Source organism: Marmota marmota, unplaced genomic scaffold, assembly GCF_001458135.2.
Source record: "Marmota marmota marmota unplaced genomic scaffold, marMar, whole genome shotgun sequence".
Taxonomy (NCBI): domain Eukaryota; kingdom Metazoa; phylum Chordata; class Mammalia; order Rodentia; family Sciuridae; genus Marmota; species Marmota marmota.
The window spans coordinates 17,617,125-17,638,960 of record NW_026000153.1 but is presented as its reverse complement, the minus strand read 5'-3'; the positions used below and the strand labels follow the sequence as shown (position 1 = coordinate 17,638,960).

At 37.4% G+C, this 21,836-nt stretch overlaps 1 protein-coding gene across 3 annotated transcripts in view; it reads left to right on the top strand.

Annotated features, from left to right (window-relative positions):
* Positions 1-21,836, top strand: part of Gli3 (GLI family zinc finger 3) — a 262,768-nt gene that overhangs the window by 143,584 nt on the left and 97,348 nt on the right. The gene's annotated exons all lie outside the window — the stretch shown is intronic.

Here is a 21,836-nt window from a genome sequence, read left to right as displayed (position 1 = left end):
AGAATATGTATTTGGTCAAGATTAGGTTTGAAGTTTTTCATGCTAAAATTTTCATCAGAAGAAATGCCTGTCCTGGGGATCGCAATGAATCATAATGAAATTTTTATGGTAAATTTTCATAGCCCCCATGGTATGTACACCAACAGTCACTTGATTGATGGCAATGTCACCCAATACAAAATGGTAAATGTGATCCAGCACATGGTTTACACAAAGATAAAGGAAAGAATGGTGGTGATAATGTGTATTATAAAAGGAAAAAGAAACCTAAATACCTAAATTGAAAGAATAGTAGATTTGCAAACTAAAATAGTATTTATTTGGAGTACTATCTAGAAAACTGTCCTACACTGTAATAATTGGAGCCATTCTCTGGGAGGGGCCGTCTTCTGCTAATGGCCTTGATATACACATTTAGTCATATGTAATAATCACCCTTCATTCTGAGACAGTAAAGTTAAAAAAAGCACAAATAATACTTTGAAGAATAATGCTGGTTATTTAGTTGGTAGATTGCATCTCCCTGGCTATTAGTTACAGCTGTGTAATTACATATTATGCTGAAGAAAAATGAAGTTGTTTTAAAACAAGTCCTCCTCTGTGAACAGAATTAATTGATATTAACAGTCCTAACTACATGCCCAAGTACACATATAATATTTTACCAACAGTTTTTTGGATCCATCTCCCATTACTGAATTGTAATTTCAGTGTAGATTTGCCTGGAGGTAAGTAATAAATCTGTGTTGCAGACTTCTTTAAGCATTAAAGGAAAAGTGGGTATTTATAGAGAGAGAATGCAAGAAACTTGTGACTTATTCTTCAACTTTTCTCTGCAACACAAGTAAGTATTTACAGTGTTCTGAAGCCTGCTAAAAATACACTCACATAAAACCAAGAGGCCGGTTTAAGACCCCTATACAAAGGGAAGGAAATTCCAAATTCAGACTGAAACATGACATGTAATTCACCCCATTATACAGAGCTTTTATGGTACAGATGGGACCACATGGATCTCAGATGAGGCTCTACCCTGTGGCATGTAGGCCCTGGAGACAAGGATAGCTAATTCCTCCCAGACTTGAGGTTCTATGATGAAGTAATTTAAATCATATTTCTTATGGAATTTTGGAGTTCTTTGCTCTTTCCAAAATCATGTTCTAAAGAAATTTTTTAAAATGAGTTAAGTCTTACCTGTTTCCTCTAGGTTCATCATAGTTTGTCTTGTAATTAAATTCAAATATGAATTTATCAGTAAAAGTCCCAATTCTTGGTTCTTTGACAGGATACGACAGTAAGCCCTCCTATGGTCCCTATGGTGTGCTGTAGACTCTACTTGTGCTATCTGCCCTGGCTCCTAGTGATAACAGTGCCACAGGATAAGGATCAGACAGTTCAGGAATAGAGAATGCTGGGGTAGGGTAGGGCAGTTACATTTTAGGTGTTACTTTGAGCTGGGATTTCTGTGCATTTTAATGCTTCCTACTTTCTCAACCAAGATTTAAGATATTTATTTTTACAGCAGTTAATGAAATGTTTCTCCAGCAGCCTACCTGTGTAATTATCTAAGTTTCACAATGTACGTCTGGTAGGTCTTCCTGAGCCTCAACAGAGAAGTCCTGGAGGATTCTGAGATGGAATGTCATTGCTGGTGTGTAGGGATCATGAGGAGTCTATGGGTCTGTGGCCTCCTGGGATAGCTCCACTTTCACTCATCCTAGCAAGTCTCTAGGTGGATGCTGAGCTAATGGAGTGAGCTCCAGGAAGTTGGTGCAAGTCACAACTGCATGCCCTCATCGCATGACATTCTCTCTGCATTGCCCTGAATGATCCTTCCTCTCTGCAGGATGAATTCTGGCTCATATTCATCCTCAGAATCTGAGTCAATTGCCACCTTCCCCTGCAGACCCAGAGGCTCTGTTGTAGTGATACCTTTATTGCAGTGATTTTCCTTTTGCTTGGTAATTTATTATTAGCGATCACTGCCCCTTGCTAGTTTTCTGGGCAGTGTTCAGCACTTGGACAAGCCCTTTGCCGAAGGTGTTAGTGAGCAGTCACGTTGGTTGGTCCAGTGTGTGAGAGGATGGAGGGACAATCAGAGGGCTTGATTTCCCCTTTTCATTTTGCCGCTCACTTGTGCTGTGACCTCTGGTTACTTGTTCTTGATGTGATGGTTTCATTGCATGGAAATGAAACAATCATTTGTTTAAACTTTAACCAGTTCTTCAAATTGCAGGAAGAATTCAAAAGAAATAACGTTCATGCAAGCACACTGAAAGACATGGAGCTCTGAACAAATGCTGGGGGTTAGCAGGTGAGACGGCCAGGGCTGTGCGGAACCAGGAGTTCCTCTCTTGGCCTAACTCAGTGATGAGTGCTTGGGCTGCTTCACACCTGCTGACATGTGATGGGGAGGTGTCTATGATCATCTTGAAAGTGGAGGGTAATGTTCCTGAATAACCAAAATCTGCAAAGCAAGTCTTTGCTCTGCGCTAAAGCACAACTGGAAAAAAAAGAAAATGATTTCATCTAGAATCTAAATTTCAAAATGCTTTCTGTATCATTGTGTTCTAGAAAATGAGATCAAGTGAGCTTATTAAGCTTGGAGAGTAATATTTTAACTCTAAGAAGACAAAATTTAGGGGGAAATTCTCATTATTCTTTGCACACAATTGTTCTTCGGGTGCCAACTTTAGAAAATAAATTATAAGTCTCTGAAAAACAAGGATTTGTGTTGATGGAAATGCCGACAGATCTCTGTTTAGAAGGATGGCAGGCACTGTGATAATTATGCTATCATATCCCATCATTAAAGATTCTATTGAAAGAGGTTTATAAATTGCTCCTCTTTTTAGATAAACCGCCCTATATTAAGGCATCAACGATATGGTGCAGAATTAAATTAAAATCTCATAAAATGAAATATGTTCTGTATTAGCTGTTTGACACTTAATTTGCCTCTGAATGAGTAGAGGAAATCACAAATTAACCTGCCTTTGTTTTTCCAACCATGGCTTATTAGGTGTTAGAACAACTGCAATTACAGCCTAATAATAACCACTAAGCCTTATAAATATGTACGGAAATACATCAGCTTGTGTGAACGAACCCAGTTTGTTAAATGGAGAGCCTTCAGCTTACCCTGCTTGCTCACAGTGTTATCCACAGTTTATGGTTAGGTGGTGTAGATATAGAAACTTAAATTGATTCAAATGCAATACTGGAAATAATATTAAAATTTATTAGTATTTCCTTTAGCTCAGAATCATGAATTTAGATTTAGAACATATAAGTAGGACATCGAATGTGGATATCCTCTTTCTCTGAGTTGTCACATAAAGCCTTTTTATAAAATGTACAATTCCTGCATTGTTTTTGTGTATTTTGAGTAGTTTCTTAAACAGTGCATAAGTGGAATCTTCTCTTATCTTCTGAATTATTCTCCACTGAATTCACTAGAATTTATGCCTGATAGACTACCAAAGTGTCTTTATCAAATCATTTGTTATGACCATGGATTCTGATAAGTCATATAGCAAAATTTAGACTATATTTTGTTTAATTACTGAGATTATTTGGACCATGAATGAAACTTGAACCTGTATACACACAGTCGAGGCAGTAATTTTATGTGTATTTTTACTTGGTCTTCTCTATATTTGCTGCCTGACTTGTTTACATCAAAGCTGTGTCCTTGTACAACCTGGGATTGCACTACTATATTCTATGAGAATTAATGATTCCCTCTAGACTAAAATTATTAGCAGCTTTAAAAATTTCATTTGGAAATTTAGACATTGGTGTTTACATGTTTCTACCTTATAATACACTATAGAAGTAAAGTACTTTTTTCTCTTGCATTTTGAGTGTGTTCTTTTTTTTTAAGTGTTAGAATTCACTTAAGTATTCCTTCTTTTAAAAAGTAGAAATGGTATATTTCTAGAAACTCAAATTATAAAGTAACTTTAAATTCTAATTTGATTTTATCCAATCTGGATTTTCCTGGGATATTTCCACACAATCTTTTTGAGCTCCAATCTTCTCATTCATGGACCAATATGAATTGGATTTAGGACTATCCCATTGCTTCATACTGATATCTGCAATTCATTTTCCAAAGCAGCGTCCTTAGTTACTAACCCATTACAATAATCCAAGCCCCACACATCTTGCCAGTGGAGCTGAGCTGTGCTTGCTTTGTGCTGTGGATATGTACAGTCCTGAACTCAAGCTGCATCCTGAGCCAGCACATAGAGGCTGGTGCATTCCTCCATCCACTTTCCTAATTGATTTTAGAAAACTCTTTATGTTTTCTGTCTTGGAGGAAGTGAGGACTCACATTCTGTTCCTTCCATTGAGTCACTGTTGTTCATTCTGGGCAAGAATGCCTGACTCACTGAAATCACTCTACCAAAGTAAGAAGAGCTGTTTCCCCTACTAAGAGGGGTGGCTGGGGAGAGGATTCAGTACAAGCAAGATAATTAATATTAGCTGTGAAATAAAATGAACTGGATATAGGTAAGGCTTTGCCCCCAGGATTAGACTGCCTTTTAGGCATGAGAGTAGAGAAAGAAGCAGCAAGTTTAGAGAATGAATACATTCATTACTTCTCAGAAATAAGACACTGAGAAAAAGATGTACCATTATAGTAAAAGTCTGGAGAAAAAAGTAGATGACCAGAGGAATTCCTGAGTCACACTCCTCTGCCCTAAACTTAGAGCCTTCCTTGTTGGGAGTTCATATAATATTTATTCAGGAGAAGCCGGCAGCCTAGCCACTTACTGAGAACTGTAAGATGGGCCCGTACGCCTCATATTGATTTCATTCATTTTATTCTCAGGAAAGCCTCCAGTAAAATATGGAGATTTAGCAAAATCTTATAATTGTGTTTGGGGCCGTAAGTAGTTTGGAATATTTCAATAGCATAATTTAAAATTAACAAAGTAAAGTTCTTCTTTCTTTTCCAATGTTTGTATACTACCATAAACATTATTGGATTTGATAAAGTATAATGGATCATAAAGTAAAATAGATCATATCAAATATTATAGCTAACTTTAAAAAAAATAAAAAGGAAAAAGAAAAAAAATGAACTAGACTGTAATTTACAATTACTTCTCCCAGGGCACGGACTGTGCATTTCTCTGCATTTGCAAGGCTGAGTCTATGCCTTACTGATCATAGCTCCTAAATAATTATTATTTTTAATGGTAATAATGAGCCATTGTTTGTTAGGCTATTGTTACTAATATTACTTTTTTTCTTACTTTTATTAGAGTGTGTAATCTCATGCTAACAATGCTAGCACACTCAGGAGTAAAAATCTAAAAGCTCAGTTGCTAAGGTTCTATTAAAAGTACCTATTGCTTTGGCAAATGCTCTCCACTGCAAAGTTGTTTCCCTGATATTAAATCAGTTACTGTTGTAGATATTTGAAGTTACCTTACATGACTGGGTGCCATTTTATTTATATCTATAGCTGTTTTCCAGACCCTTTACATGAAAGGAGAATTAAAATTAGCAATTTTAAATGGACAATTTAAGGAGAATACAAAATTTGATAAAGTAAAAAAAGAAACACAATTAAACATGAAAATAAATGTAAAATTAAACATTAATTTTTAATCATATTTTTGTAAATGTTTTTTAGTTATAGATGGAGACAATATCTTTATTCTATTTATTTATTTGTATGTGGTGCTAAGGATTGAACCCAGTGCTTTATATGTGCAAGGCAAGTGTTCTGCCACTGAGCCACAACCCCAGCCCTAATCATATTTTGAACGTAAAAAATATGTAAAATTATATATGAAAAAAATGGAGTGTCGCATTGCTTATAATCCCATGACTAGGGAGACCGAGGCAGGAGGATCTTTAGTTTGAGGTCAGTCTCAGCACTTAGTGAAACCCTGCCTCAAAATAAAAAGACTAGGAATGTAGCTCAGTAGTAAAGTACCCTGGGTTCAATCCCTGAACCAAAACAAAATACAACCAAACAAAAACAAACAAAATAAGACAAGAAAACAAATTCCAGTGTTGTGGGAGGCACAATTTTAAAGACTTTCTCTAGTTATCTCAAGTAATACTTACAGCAAGTTGATTATGATGGAGTTACTGTGATTGGCCTCATTTTAAGAGGCCTTGACATGGAGAACTCATTTAGGTTAGGAGTAGGTGGTGCCATTATTTTAACCCAGATATCAAACCCTACTCCCTTTCCTCATGACTGTCATGGTCTGCTAGTGAAAATGGACCCCATACACTTTGCAGCTCTAGACTTTACTTAATGAATATGCACAACTAAATTCCAACCACATTTGAAAGGAAGTGTCCAGTGTCACTGGCTGCATTCATCTGCAAATTTCTAAGGCAGAGATATGGCAGTGTGAAGAAGAGCCATAAATAGTTACATTCAAGTGTTTGAACTAATAAGCTTGTTTGTAGCCAAAAATATAATAAGACACACACCAGTGTTTACTGCTGTAGAATTTATGGTACTAAACTGGGCAATTTCTGTATCTAGACACAGGTGTGGTTTTGTACACTGTGATTCATTAGCTCCATGGAATGTGGACCAACACTTAATTACATCTGAGAAAACTGTATAAAAACATGGGTAAACGATGATTAGTGATTATAGCAGTATATCCAAGAGAATGTAATCCATGTTGAGCCAGACCCCAGTGTCTTTCTGACTGGAACCTTTTTCTTTCAGATACCCATGGTTTACCTCCTCACTTCATAGTTTCCCTGATTGGATGTCTGCTTATCAGAAAGTTCTGTGAAGAACTATCTAAAATAGGTTATGGCTTATGAGCCAGCTCAGGCCCACAGACTGGTTTTGTCAATAAAGTTTTATTGGAATGCAGTTTTGCCCATTGTTTGCTATCTCCTGTGAATAGCTTTCACAGTACAAGGGCAGAGTATAGTAACCGTAACAAAGAGGTTATAACCTGAGAAAGCTAAAAGATAGTCTGCCAACTCATGCTCTGAAATAATACCTCATCTAGCTTCACTCTTTGCCACATTCTTTGCTTTAGGTGTTATTATTTAAAAAACAAACAAACAACAACAACAACAATGACAAAAAACAGTGCCACGCATCATATTTTATACTTTCAGCCTTTACTGCTACTACTCCCAAGATGTTTTCATTGCATGTCATGTTAGTTCAAAAAAAGAAAGTGAACCCTATTTGTCATGGTGTCTCACAATCAACAGAAAAAAATTAAAGCCTGCCAAATTTTCAAGAACTCCCTTAGGCCATCTACCTGCATAGTTAGTCCCTCAGATTAAGTATGAATATGTGGTTGAGTTTCACTTCCTTAACTTTTAAAATTTTGATGAGGGGGGACAACATAAATCCAGATCAACCAATACACATGGTATTTTGCATTAAGAAATGAACATGAAACCAATAAATTGTACTCAAAGGGCATAATACTTTGTTCTGTTTTACAGTGTTTCTAATGACTGAAATATTGAATTTGGTCCTCAGTTGCAGGGAAGTGGGCCCTAATTATAGAGTGTATTCAGAGTCTGAGCGCCAGCTTCTTGGATAAAATTCCTGTGTTCTTTGTGCTGTGCTCAGCAGCATGGTCCGGGAGCAGATATTGACTGAAGTATTCACGTTCACTGAACCGGAAGCCGCCGACTCTATAGAGGCTGCTGTCAAACCTGTTGCGGGGGCCTGGGAGGTACTGGACTGTAACCGACTTTTTTCTTTGAGTACAATGCTTCCACTCATGTTAAGCCTGGCTTCAAAGAAAACAGAAATTTACTGCCACCGTTTTATTTATTTTTCAAAATATGCGTTTGAGAAAATTGAACTTTAACAGAATTTGTCCCCACGGGAAGATGCTTGGAGGTGAGTTTTACATGATGAATACTGCCCAAACTGAAGCTGCCTGTAGCTCTTCCTATGTGGCCATCTTTCCTTCACTTAGGTAACAGAGCCCACTTTTCACTAAACAAAGACATGCCATTTCCTATAGCTGCACAGCAAGCTGAGTTCATTTCAGTCCTTTCCCCAGGGGAACAAAGGCCAATGACACAGGACTGCCTGTCATTCATTCTTATTATTGTTGCATCCCTGTCCCTGCCCCCAGGGAAATTCATCCATCAAAAACTAAAATGTGAGCAGATATGTTTCCAGGAACTGCTTGCTAACTTTTTGAATACTAAGTAACAAATTAGCTAGTTTTTTACCTCTTCCCTGATCCAAGCCCACTAAAAGGAAATAGCAGGAGAGAGGTAGTGTTTAAAACTTATCCACAGAGACTTTAGTAAGGTATAGAGTATTCACTAGCTGCACTGAAAGAAATTGGGGGGAAAAAAAGCCATTTTTAGTTTTGGTCTGATCTTTGTAAAAAGCATATCAGAATAGTAATGAGTAGGTTTATTTCAGTTTGATAAAATGTAATATTGTGTGGTTCCTGTGCTGACCAAAGTGAAGGGGTGACATTACATCAATATTTAAAATTCTGATGTGGAAAATCATCCTTTCCCTCCCCCTTCCTCTACCCCAGAGTATGCACACACAGGAGGAGAAAGCATGCTGGAAAGGGATTGCCTTAGGGAATGAGGTGCATTTTCACTAGAGAAAAAAGTGATGATCCATAGCCCAAAGCCAAAGGCTGCCTAAAATTCCTTCATCTAATATTCTTGGTTATGCAGCATCTCACATGTTTAAAAGTGACTGATGTTTAAAACTTTTTATGCAACTGCATTCATTAATAAGAAGTTCTGGTTTGGGACTGTTACAGGGATCAGAAACAGCCCCCATCTAAAATTCTGAACCAATACTAAAGTGAGTTATGTGTGCAGTTGCAGTTGAAAGCTTTCTCTTTTTATTTTTTAAGGCATTCCTTTAAAGATTTACCTGTTGAAGGATGCCCGGCTTCTAGACAGCAACTGTAAATTGTTCCTAAGGAGTGGATGCTCTCACCACAGTCCCAGTCACTCTAGGTAGCAAGTACTCAGTTTGAGTGAGGTATGTCAACTCAGCACATTAAATGATCCCCACACCTACCCCCCACCCCCAGCCCCAGGTTTGACAAGGTTAATGTGCATCACTCCCTGCCTGGGAATGAGTTAGACACCAAATGACAACCACCAGTACTCTGAAATGGATTCAAATAGTATCCAAATCTTGCCAAGTTCATCGTGAGTGAACAGTGTCTCTATCAGGTGGAGGTGAGGTTGGGTGAGCACAACACCAACAGTTAAATGATTTACTTCATTTACAAAACAAATCAGTAAACCATGTTGCTTGAATATGATTTACATTTTTAAGATAGCCTCTAAAGAAAGTATTCCTGCCTTACTCAAATGCTTCTTAATTCTATTCAAAGTAACCTCTGGCTCCTTCATAGGACGAAATCCCTGTATTCCTAGCCAGTGTTGTTTTCAACATATGATATACACACCTGAGAAATTTTTCAGCAACAAATTTGCAATTATAAACTGTAACAAAGGCACTCTGATTTTTCATATCCTATTTCCCGGGGATATAACTGATTGATATTAGCCTTATGTTAAATCATATTTACGTTACATGACCTAACATGTTGGCTATATTTATTTAAAGTAAGCATTTTATGTTATTTTGTGTAGATTCAGTATGTTACTGTATATCTACACACACTGCACTCGCATCTGTTCATTTTCTCTGTGTTAATGTCTTGTTATTGGAACTTGTCAGTCAAAGACAGCATAATCTTCCATCTTAGTGGAAGCAGTTAAGAGGGCAAAGAAAGGTCAGCCTCAGGTATTCTAATCTTGTTTTAATGATCAAAATATGAGCACCTCTGATGTTAGATTTTAAGTCTGCTATGATACACATAGTCATTGGACTGAGGAAAGAGTAGCCAAAGTCAAGTTTTCACTGGAAATAGAGGAATTGTGGGGCTGGGCTAAGGCAGATACAAATTGCTTCAGAAGCTAAATCCTGGAGAGAGAGACTCTCTCCAGTTGCAAAGTTACACCATTGCTGATGCCATGTACTGTTTGTGAGAGAGCCCTTGACCATTTCGAGAGTGGCTCTTCATTTTCCCAAGTGTGGGTAGCAGGATGTGGGGATCTAACTTAGCTGGTTCATGTGCTTCCAAAGGCTTTCCAGTGATCTGAGGAATAATCGAAAGGTGCATTGCAGCATGTGTAATTTGTTACCCTCCTCCACCCTTCCTCATCTTTTAGCCCAGTCGGACATAGGACTTCGTTATTTAGGTTATTGTTTGTTGTTTCGGTGTTGTTGGGAGGAGGGAGTTGTGGAAGTTGAATTGGAGGTAATGAAAAGCAGAGTCCACCCCCTTCCTCCAAGTGTATGGAGGGAAACCTCCTTCCTTGGTCTGTTTGCTTTGCAAGGGTGTTCTTTGATGAGGTCTTTGTTGCAGGCACCCACTGAAGTCTCAGTGTACTCAAGCTTTAGAAAAGGCGATTGGCCCGTCTTTGTTTTCTTTGTTGAACTGTTTATTTTGCTTTCTTCCCACGAGGTTCCCTGGCCCTGCTCTGACAACGCTTTTCTGCATGAATTACATTCCTCGGAGCCACAAGTCTCCTAATTCTTCCAGTCCATTTGATTCCAGCCTGTGTGATTAGTCTATGGCTTCGATCTGCCATGGGTCTTTGCCAAGCGGAGTGCTTGCTAAGTGCCCCTAATGTGGGGACCTAAAGACATTTTTTAACCTCATTAGCGAGGAGAGAAGTGCTTCATGCCAGCTTAATAACGTGGTTACTCTTGAATCATAGCTTTACTAGCTTTAAAATCAGTGAAGGAGGCTTCTAAGTCATTTGGTTTCCTTTGAGTGTGAAGAAGGCAGTTGAAGGAGGAGGACTGAGGTTATTGTATTCCTGTCCACCTTAGAAACATAGTTGTCCTGGGTGGGATGGGAGGGGAGCCCCTTCATGCCATTTAGGTTAGTTCTCATTTCTAAGGCATCTCATAATTTACATTTCTGAATTTAAGATGTTTGCATCTTTAAATCACACAGAATGTATTGGGCCTCTGTGTTGAACTATGAAAAAAAATATTCAGCTATTTTAATTATGGCTATTGCTTTTTCTTCTACATATATATTATTTCCTGAAGCATGGTTTATAACTGGGACAGAGATGAACAATTGATAGATTTTAAGATCATATCTGTTTAAGTCCTAGTAAATATTTCATTCTTCAATGCATTATACATTTGTTACTGGTACTGGTAAAACAGTGTCATATAACTCAATAAAATTCAGCTATCTTAAGAGCAAAGTTCTGTGAGGGGTATGTTCATCGGTTTTTACCTGTGTGTGCATGCATGTATGCCCGTGCATGTTAGAATCTTGACTTCACAAGCAAGTGAAATGCACGGGAGCCTGCATTCACTGGTGGCATACCCAGAGTAGTTTTAACTTGAGACTTCCTAAAAAAAAGACCAAGGACTTTGTCAGAAATGATGGAACACAATTATTGATTGAAATCATACAGTGTAAATGCCCACTTACACAAGGAAGATCTTCCGTAAATGGGAAGTCCCAAGCAGTGTGCAAGGGCATAGGTTTCTTTGGGATCTACTTTTCTTAGCAAGGCCTGGTTTGAACTGGGCTCTTGACCTCTGACCTTTGTGAGACCACTCAAATACCTGGGTATCCTCAGGGCAAACTTTTTGGTGAGTGTCTTTCCAGTGCTTTCTTAAACAATGATGGTGGTTCTACACATAGGGAGGATTTATTAGGGAGACAGAAGTTAAACCTCCCTTGGTTAGAAGAGGTACTTCTTGCTTGGATTGGTCTCTGAAACCAGATCCCCCAGAGATCTGGAAATAGCTCCTCTGATACTTCCCATGTAGCACAGAGAAGCATCCCTCATAGTGGGTGGGGGCTGGATTACAGCTTTGCTAAATAATTGCCTCTGAGCACATGCCCTCTCTCCCATACAGTACTGGTCAAGTTAGTCCCTGATAATGCTGTTTTCATGGACCTCGAAGTGTAATCCTAGAAAATGCAAGCATAATTCTTTTGGCACTTGGCTTCTGATGATCCTCAAAACCTGTTAACCACCATTTTCGTGATACATGTGGACCTCAGTCAGGTTCCTTCTCACCTCTGCCACTTGCTGGCTGTCATTGGATGTTTTCTCTGACCTCAGTGGGCCTTGTTCTCAAGTTTGATATAACATAGTTGTATCAAATGATTATGGGAATGTCTAGATTTGTTCAGATTTGTGCTTTGTTTTGTCCTTGTGTGTGGACACTTAGAAGGGCGTTCTGTAAAACACTGTGGCTGTAGGTCACGCGTGCCCATGTGCCATTTTTTTCCCTAAGCCATAAAGTTTCTAGCTTCCTTTTTTCTCACATGAAGATCTGGTGGGAAAATCCTGCCAATATGCTTCCCATACAGCCCTCATTCTTCCCTGTCCTCTCCAAGTGGCACTTTGCATGTCCCTCCCATCAGAGAGCTGCCAGGGCACTCTCTACACAGCTGAAATGTGGACTCAAATAGGTTCCCTTGGAAATGAAAAGGTAACTGGAAAATCATACCATACTCTACTGTTGCAAGCCTCAAAAAAAAAATGTTAATATAAGCTTATTTAAGCATATGTGCACATACTTGCCTTTAAATTGGAGTAGTTTTCCTTTGTGTTTAAAAACGGACTTTGATCCTCACTGAAGTAGTCCTGTTGAGATAATGGGTTGTTTAATTTCTTGAGAATATTTTAGTTAATACCATTTCTGTTTTGAATTGCATATTGGGTGGCATTGTTACCGTATTTTCACACTTAGTGTCTACATGTCCTACAAGTCTCTATCTGACTATGCATACATAGCACAAATACACCAGCAAACCTTGTCCTTAATGGAAGCTGCTCAATGTTTAAATAATGATCATTTCTTATAAACTAGACAAAACCAAAAAAAGAAAAAGGGACTTTGAAGCTAGAGTATATTTGAAGCCAGTTAGATATTTACTGTTAGATTGCTTGATCCATCCAAGTCTACTTTCTTCCTTCAATCCCATTTTATATCAAGAATTCAAAAAAGGAGCATATATAACCGCACTTAAAACAGTGTCTGTCACTGCATAGGTATTTGATGAATGGCATAATTGCCTAATACACATCTATTCCTATGTTTAAATTAGCCATTTTAAGTTGTATATCCTCGTTTTCATCTTTTAACAGCTCTGAAATTGGGACGTATTTTATAATCTGTGGTGTTTTATAATCATTTATCGGTGAAGTGACAGTCATGCAGAAGTTTCAGGTTATCTCAATAAAATTATTCTGTTTTTATTTCCCCTTTTGTGCATGTACTAGAGTGGTAGAGGATAAAAATATCTATGTCTTGAGTAACTTTAAAAGAGCCATTTTAATAACTAAAGTAAAAGTGGAAAGCCATAAGGAAGTATTGTCTTATTCATTAGCACCTAACATTGAATCTTTAGATCAATGTCATCTTAGAGTTGATGAAATACAGTATAGATCATATACGTATTACATGTGGGTACAAATGTGAATTCAGAAAAAAATTCAATTCTTTGTCAAGTCTTTTCTCCTAAGATCTTAGACACTTTAAAAACATATATTACAATAATGCACCTAGTTGCAGGAGTGCAAAGTTAAAATGTATAGAGAATGTTTTCAAAATGCTGTTACGGCCCAAATCCTAGAAAATGAAAAACGAGGACATCTTCAGCTTGGAACAGCATAAAGGAGAAAAGCATGTGTTGCGTGCTGGTTATGCTGGTGTATTTGTGCAGATGCATAGCACAGGCTCGGAGAGGGTAAGACTTCATGATTAATGGTGTTTATTCTTGACAGAAGCCTCCTTTATTTATCTGCAATACAGTTTAGTGATTTTATCAGGCCCCTGAATGAAAAATATTCAGTCATACCAATATTGCAGTGTAAATTGAGTAGAGTCACTTTTTATTATATCTTTCTGCCTTATCATCTGCACAGTAATTTTCTAGCAGAGGTTTGATATGGAAAGGCTGGATTTAGCTGTACTTGACACAAAGCCTCTTCAATTTCCCCTAAAAGTTCAGGCTGCTCTTAGAAATGTGTGTGTGTATGTGTGTGACTCTGTGTGTGTGTGTGTGTGAGTGTGTGTGTGTGTGTGTGTAATATATAAACCCTCCTTTCTTATCCAAGCAATTTCAGGATTTGAAAGAATAAAGATAAAATGCACAAACCTGGATAGGAAAAATATTGTTAATATAAAAATATCTAACAGCTGTGAACTCACAGGTGAAAGCTCCTTTAGTGTTTAAGCTTGTGGCTCAGTATTGCACCTTTTGCATGGCTTCGTGGTCCCACTTTCTTCTAATCAATCACCATCCAAATCCAATCAGCATAAAGCCAGACCCTATCATTTCTCCTGAGAGTGATATCAAAACTGAAGACCAGAGTGGCCCGGAGAAGACATCAGTTGCCAGGATGATGGCAGTGCAGTTGTAGAGGAATGGAGAGAGGAAAAGAAGATACCTCATTTGTAGAATTTGCACAGCTCTTTGTAGAATATACAAATAATGTGTCAGTAAACTTTTAACAAGGGTTTATTCAAGCTTCAGACTTTATGGCATTAATTGTCAAAGCTGGTCAATGAGAGCCAGGGACAATTGTAGATGTTGTTAAATTTCAGGACCAATGGGGACTTTAAACCTGGTATATAGAATAGAGATCATTTAGTCAAAATTTTCTCATTTTTACAGATTTATAAAGTAAAGCCCAAAAGCTGTTGCCAATACATCTCCAGTCTCGTGCACAGATTTTTCAAGGGTAATATGAGCAAATAATTCTTTCGCATCATTTACATGTTGCCAATTAGTTTAATCTTTCCTCTCTTGTGGAACCTGAAGATTTGCTTTCCCTATAAATAAGGGGTTACAGGAGCAGACTTTGTGGCTCCAGAGCAAGTCATCAGGATCATTTTTATTCTTCTGTATTCCTGGGCAAAGTTATGTGAAACTATAACAAGACCCCTAAGAAAAGTATCTCCTTATGTGGAAATTAATGCTTCTTCTCTCCTAAATAATATAGAGGAATTGTTTTCTTGTACAGAAGATAGTCTCTTTTCCCATATTTAATTAGTTATTTATTAATTTTTTTCCGTAGTACTGGGATTGAATCCAGGGGCGCTTTAACACTGAGCTATAGCCCCAGCCCTTTTTATTTTTTGTTGTGAGACAGAATCTCACTAAATTGCTGAGGCTGGCCTGGAATTCGTGATTCTCCTGCCTCAGCCTACTGTGTTGCTGACATTTCAGGCGTGTAATGAATTTATTTTTTGAAAGGTTTATACCCGCAAAGAGGATGAGATTCGGGAATATTGAGAAGTGTGTCTAGGATGTAAAGTCTTAGTTCACAGATAGTAGAGTCCAGCAAGCTCTCTTCCCAGTTAAATCTAAAAAGCCTGCTACTTTAAAAAGGCCCGCCTTTTTCACCTCTATTAGTCCAGAGGCCCTGACAAACATTGAGGATTTCATTCTAGAGGAGAATTATTGAGATCATTAATAATAGTTCCTTGTTAGACATTCCTGTTTACTTAAAATAAGGATGATTCAAAGAATGAAGGAAAGTTGAAGTCAGGTGTATCTTACCAAGGATCCTCAGAGACAATCCAAATTTGGGATCTAAGGGACAATATAGTTGGTGGTAAATAATGGTAATAATGATGGTGATGATGATATAGGAAAAAGTCCACACAGGAGCTACAATAAGCTTAGTGAACCAGGCTGCTCTTTACAAAAGATTTATTCTGTCTTATTCTTGGTGATGCTTTATACAGAAATGGCCCAGAATTTCAAACGCACCCTATTGTCTGTGTAAGTATCCTTTAGAACACCTGTAAGCAGATGCAACATGAAGCAAGCATTAATTTGTTGGAATCCACCTTCATGTTTCTAATTATTTCCACCCATTAACTGAGACCTCCTGCTGGGAGAGTTCCTACTTAGATAATACATCTTGACCTGTGCTCCTGAGATTTTAAAAATACTTGTTTACCTTAAGTTATTTAAATGAGGCAGGTGAAAGATACCAGCAAAGCTGGCTTGCTTTTTAAATAAACAATTCTATTGGAATCTCTTGTGGGTACTTTAGGGTTATTTGTTCCTTTGGTCCTGGGCATCATGAGTTAAGCTGAAAAGTTTCTATAAAAGAAGAATAGGATTCTACTGTGGCAGAAAATGTGACACCTCGGCAAATGTCATGCTTCCCAGTAGCTTTCTAAGTGCAGTTAATTCAGTTTAAATGGGACCCAGTTGCCCAATGAACTCCTCTTTCTTTGCTACTGTGTTTCAACATCTTTCTACTTAATGTATATTTTCTTTTGGAAAGGATATTATTTTTCTTATTTGAGTACTGTTGTGGAACACTTCCACAAAAATAGGATCTATAGAGCCAGGCACGATGGTGCACACCTATAATCCCAACAGCTGGGGAGACTGAGGCAGGAGGATCATAATTTCAAAGCCAGCCTCAGCAACTTAAGGAGACCCTATCTCTAAATAAAATATAAAAAGGGGGCTGGGATTGTGGCTCAATGGTAGAGTGCTTGCCTAGCATGTATGAGGCACTGGGTTCGATCCCCAGCACCACATTAAAAAATAAATAAACAAAATAAAGGTATTGTGTCCATCTACAACTAAGAAAAAAAAATCTTAAAAAAGAATATATAAAAAGAAGTGCTAGGGATGTGGCTTAGTGGCTGAGTGCCCCTAGGTTAATTTCCAGTACCACACCCCCCCAAAAAAAAGGATCTATAGAATGAGTGGGAAATTGGCAGAAAAGTCACAGAAATCAAACCTATTTGAAATTTTTCACACATTTTTAAACCTTTGCTCATCATGATGTTCTGTTTAAAAATAATTTTTAAAATTTGTTCTAATTAGTTATATGTGACAGTAGAATGCATTTAGGCACATCATACATAAATGGAGTATAACTTCTCATTCTTCTGTTTGTACATTATGTAGAGTTACACTAGTCATGTAATCATATATGCACAAAGGGTAATAATGTCCGACTCATTGTACTATCCTTCCTCCCAGAAAACCTCCTCCCCTCCCTTAACTTCCCTCTGTCTAATCCTAAGTTCCTCTATTCTTCCCTAGCCAGCCTGCTCCTTATAGTGAATTAGCAACTGCATATCAGAGAAAACATTTGGCATTTGGTTCTTTGGGATTGGCTCATTTCACTTAAGATGATATTCTCCTGCTCTATCCATTTACCTGAAATGCCATAATTTCATTCTTCTTTGATGCTGAGTAATATTCCATTGTGTATATATACAGCATTTCTTTGTCCATTTGTCTGTTGAAGGGCATGTAGGTTGATTCCATAGTTTGGCTATTGTGAATGAATTGCTGCTATAAACACTGATATGGCTGCATTACTGTAGTATGCTGACTTTAAGTCCTTTGGGTATAAACTGAGGAGTGGGATAACTGTAAAATGGTTGTTTTTCCCCAATCTTTAAGGAAAAAAAAAAGGTTTTCTTTTTTAATCAAAATAAAGTACAATCCCCAGCACCACAAAAAAAAAAAAAAAAAGAAGTTGCTGAACTAAAATTACATATTAACCATGCTCTTGAATTGACTTTGGTGGGGAAAATCACATCAATTTTGCTAAGGTCAAATCAAGTCACTTCCTCTATCTGTTTTGTTAGAAGAAGAGGTGAGATGGGGGTGCTCTTATATAATGTCCAGGGTGTCCAAATATTTGAACATGTCCCAGCTTTAGGACAGCTCACTCCCTATGAGGTCCTAGAGAGAAACCATTACACAAGAATGCAATGACTTCAAAACACCTTTGATCTTAATTAGCCCAGAGCTCTAGTAATAGAGGCAGCAGGAATGAGAGTGTTGGTCACAAGGCCAGCTTCCACTGAGTACTTACCTTGTGACAGGTGCCAGGCTAAATGCTTTCTGTACACAGTAGTACCCTCAACCCAACACCATCCATGGTTTCACTTGCCTCAATTCTAAAATATTAAATGGAAAATTTCAGAAACACTGAAATTTATTTTCATAAACAAATATTCATAAGTTAAATGACCTATTACAGTATGTTGTTATAATTGTTTGGTTTTATCATTGGTTATTGTGGTTAATCCCTTATTGTACCTAATTTATAAATTGAACTTTATCATAGGTATGGAAGCATGGGGGAAAAAATAGCAGTATAGCCAGATGTGATGGTGCACACCTGTAATCCCAGCTATTGAGGAGGCTGAGGCAGGAGGATTGAAAGTTCTAGGACAGCGTAGCAATTTAGAAATAGAAAAAGGGCTGAGCATGTATAGCTCAGTGGTGAAGCAACCCAGAGTTGAATCCCCAAGACCAGGAAAAAAAAAAAAAAGAAAAAGAAAAGAAACAGTATCTGTAGAGTTTGGTGCTATCTGCAGTTTCAGGCTTCCACTGAGAGTTGGTCTCCTGGGCTTGGCTGGGTTGACTTCCACATGGTCGTCACCCCTGGAGAAAGATAAAGAATGCAAAGGAAAAAAAAAGTAGTATTTGAGCCAAAAGACTTATTTCAGGGCAAGAAGAGAAAAAAGGACAGAGTCTATGTGCTTTAAGGCAAATGGTTGGGAAGTTCTCAAGGAAAGAGGGTCCCCATGGGACGGGCCAGAATTCAGCTCCTAAGACAGTTTCCATCAATCCCCAAGGCACAGAAAGTAGGAAAGAATCACAATTAGACACCCCAATATCTCTCCTGATCACTACAGCTGTTTTCTCATCAGAGTGGTATCTGTGGAATTCATACAAATGAATGTGACATATTAATTCTCCTAATAATTGATTATGTTTATGCTAATTACATTATGTTTTATATATAATATCATACATATTATTTATCCAAATATGTATTGTATATATTAATTATATTTCTAATTAGTTCTAAAAATTACATAACATTAATGTTTTTGCAATTTTTAATAAACTTTATAATAAGTGAGAGAAGAAAAAATTTCTCTTTCATTTATTGCACATTGCAAAAGCAGGAATACCTTTGCATGGAATATTTGAACACCTTTTCATGACATCAAAAGCTGCTAAAATAATGGTTTTAAATGTAATCTGCACTGATGTTATGAAACAATGGATTTATCAGCTATCATTTTACTCTGGTATACTGTCTTTCCCATTAGTTTTCCCTCTTCTGCTTGTTTCTAAAGTGTTAGAGACATACATTGAGCTTTCTCTATACTTGGGATAATTGGGGCAGGAAGAAGGAACTATGAGGGTGTTTGCTTAGCTCCTAAGTACTTATTTGGACCAATAATATGTTTATTAAGGGATTTTTAAAATAATAATGCATTGCACATTATAGTTGGTTGGACAGACTTTCTTTTAATTCTTTGACCTTGAAATTACAATCTATTAATATAGAAATATTTACAGAATTTTTTTTAGCAAATTGCTTTTGGCAGCCTCCTCTGGGAGGAATAAAATCAATTTTAGCTATAAATAATTTCATTGCTCTTGCAAGACGGCACTTATATAACATTTTTTCAGCTGTCAGAAGGATATGACTAACATAATGTGAATGGTCGCTTGGCCTCTCCATTCACAGAAAGTTCCTTTGATTGGCTTAGATGTGGCTTCCGCCTATCCCCGCCCAGAGTTAATATACAAAAGCCTAACTTCCATAGTTTATCTACTCAAGTATCCAGGGTCCAACTGTTTTCCAAGAGGTTGTGCCAGCTTGTACTCACATAGTTTGAGAGTTCCTACTGCACCAAGTCCTTGTCAATATTTCGCACTGTCACTTTTTAAAATCTTAGCCATTCTGGTGGATGTTTAATAATAACTGATTGTGATTTTGATTTGAACTGCACAACACATGATGTTTATAAAAGTTTGTTAAAAGACAATAGAAAAACTATTCTTAAGAGAGAAAACTTAAATGTAATTGTATCATTTTTATTTGAAATAATTACAAAGTGCATAATACCTGGAAAATTCTGGAAGTAAATACTAAAAAATGTTGACATTGGTCAGAGGTGGATAGTTGGGATATAGAGAATGGCTCCTTTTGTAAAAAAAAATAATAATTTCTTAATTTTTACATTCATGGATATGAATTCTTTTTATTCTCAAATATAAATGAAAAGTAGTTATGGAAGTCATTCTCAAGAATATCTCGAAATGATGTTTCACAAGTAAAACTAATATTACTCTCTATTATAAAGAAATCAATTATAAACCTTAAATTCTCCTATTAAGAGAATATTTACCTTATTGTGAATGTGTGCACACTAAATAACATGGGGCCTTCTCTGGCTGCTTCTGTTCAGATCCTATCTGCCTTTACTGCTGGTTCATGTTTTATATTTTTCATGATCAAGATATGTCCTAAAGGTCTCTTATTAATGCTTTTGGGTTCTGCCACTCACCATACTATATTCACTCCTATTCCTTATGTGTAATTGTCTACCTCTTTGACTTTAAACTCTTTGGAGAAGGGGCCAAGGATTGTGTAAACATATGATATGTCTCTTGAAATCTCTCCAAGTGCTGAAATCATATTGGTGTCTTAGTAGATGGATTTTTCAATAAAATATATGTCCAAAGAATAGACATTGAAACATTCATCTGTGTTTCTATACAAGTGGTTTTTAAAAATTGAAATATCAAATGGTAAATTTATAAAAGACACAAGTTAGTTAAACTGTCAAGGGAAACATTATTTAGCGGCAAGATGAAAGGAACCACATTATCAGCCTTGGCAGTGTAATGGAGTTGATTTTTTTCTTTTCTTTTTTTTTTTTCTGGTACCAGGGATTGAACCCAGGGGCACCTAACCAATGAGCCACACCCCCAACCATTTTTATTCTTTATTTTGAGACAGGGTCTCACTAAGTTGCCTAGGGCCTTGCTAAGTTGCTGAGGCTGCCCTGGAGCTTTCAATCCTCTTGCCTCAGCCTCCTGAGCTGCTGGGATTACAGGCGTGCACCAGCATGCTTAGCTGATGGAGTGGATTTGGGGTAGAGTTAAGGGGATGAGCAAGTGATAAGAATGCCCCCCAGAAGAGTAGATTTATAAAGAAAAAGTGATTCAGTGAGGGCTGGAGCTGCTGAAAAGGGCTGCCCATCAGGACCAGTAGCTATGAGGAAAGAATTCTCACTGCACAACTGTAGCTAGAAGAGAAGAAAGGAGGGCAAAAAAATACCTTTGCTTCTTTCTCACCACCTCCAATTTCTCCCAGCACATCTCATTAATGGAGATCCAAGGAAGTGAGGCAGCTGATCCAGCCCTTAAAGACCAGCCCCTGGGCCTGTGGTGGCTGTGGAGTGAAGGAGGGTAAAATGAAATCACTTCCACAGCCATCTAAATTTCAGGGTCACCTGGTACTTCCAGGGCAGAGGTTATCTGGAAGCATACCTTGCACTCAACAAAAGACAAAGTATAGAACTGTGCAAACTTCTGATGTATCTAGTGTATGAGTTGTGAATACTGAAATTATTTGTTTTTTGACTAAATGAAAAACCAAATTTTTACTACAAATTGTAGTTTAATAATATTGTGATTTTATTGAATGATTAATACTTTGAAAACATACTATAAGGGGTAAGTCCCCTTTGATCTCTGTTAGGCCACTGCTTAGATATGAGGAACGGTATCTCCTTGCGCTATATAAAACAAAATGAAACAAACAAACGAAAATCTTGTTATGTAAAAACTCAACACATTTTAGTCTTCAGTAGTGAGAAGCAAGGGGGAAGTGTATACATTTCCAGCATTTCAAGCAGTGTGAAAACAAACTGTAATAATCTGGTATATAAACCTTGGTTAATGCTCTCATAATGGGTAATGCAAGTGATTAAACACTCTGATTTTAATCTTGGCATT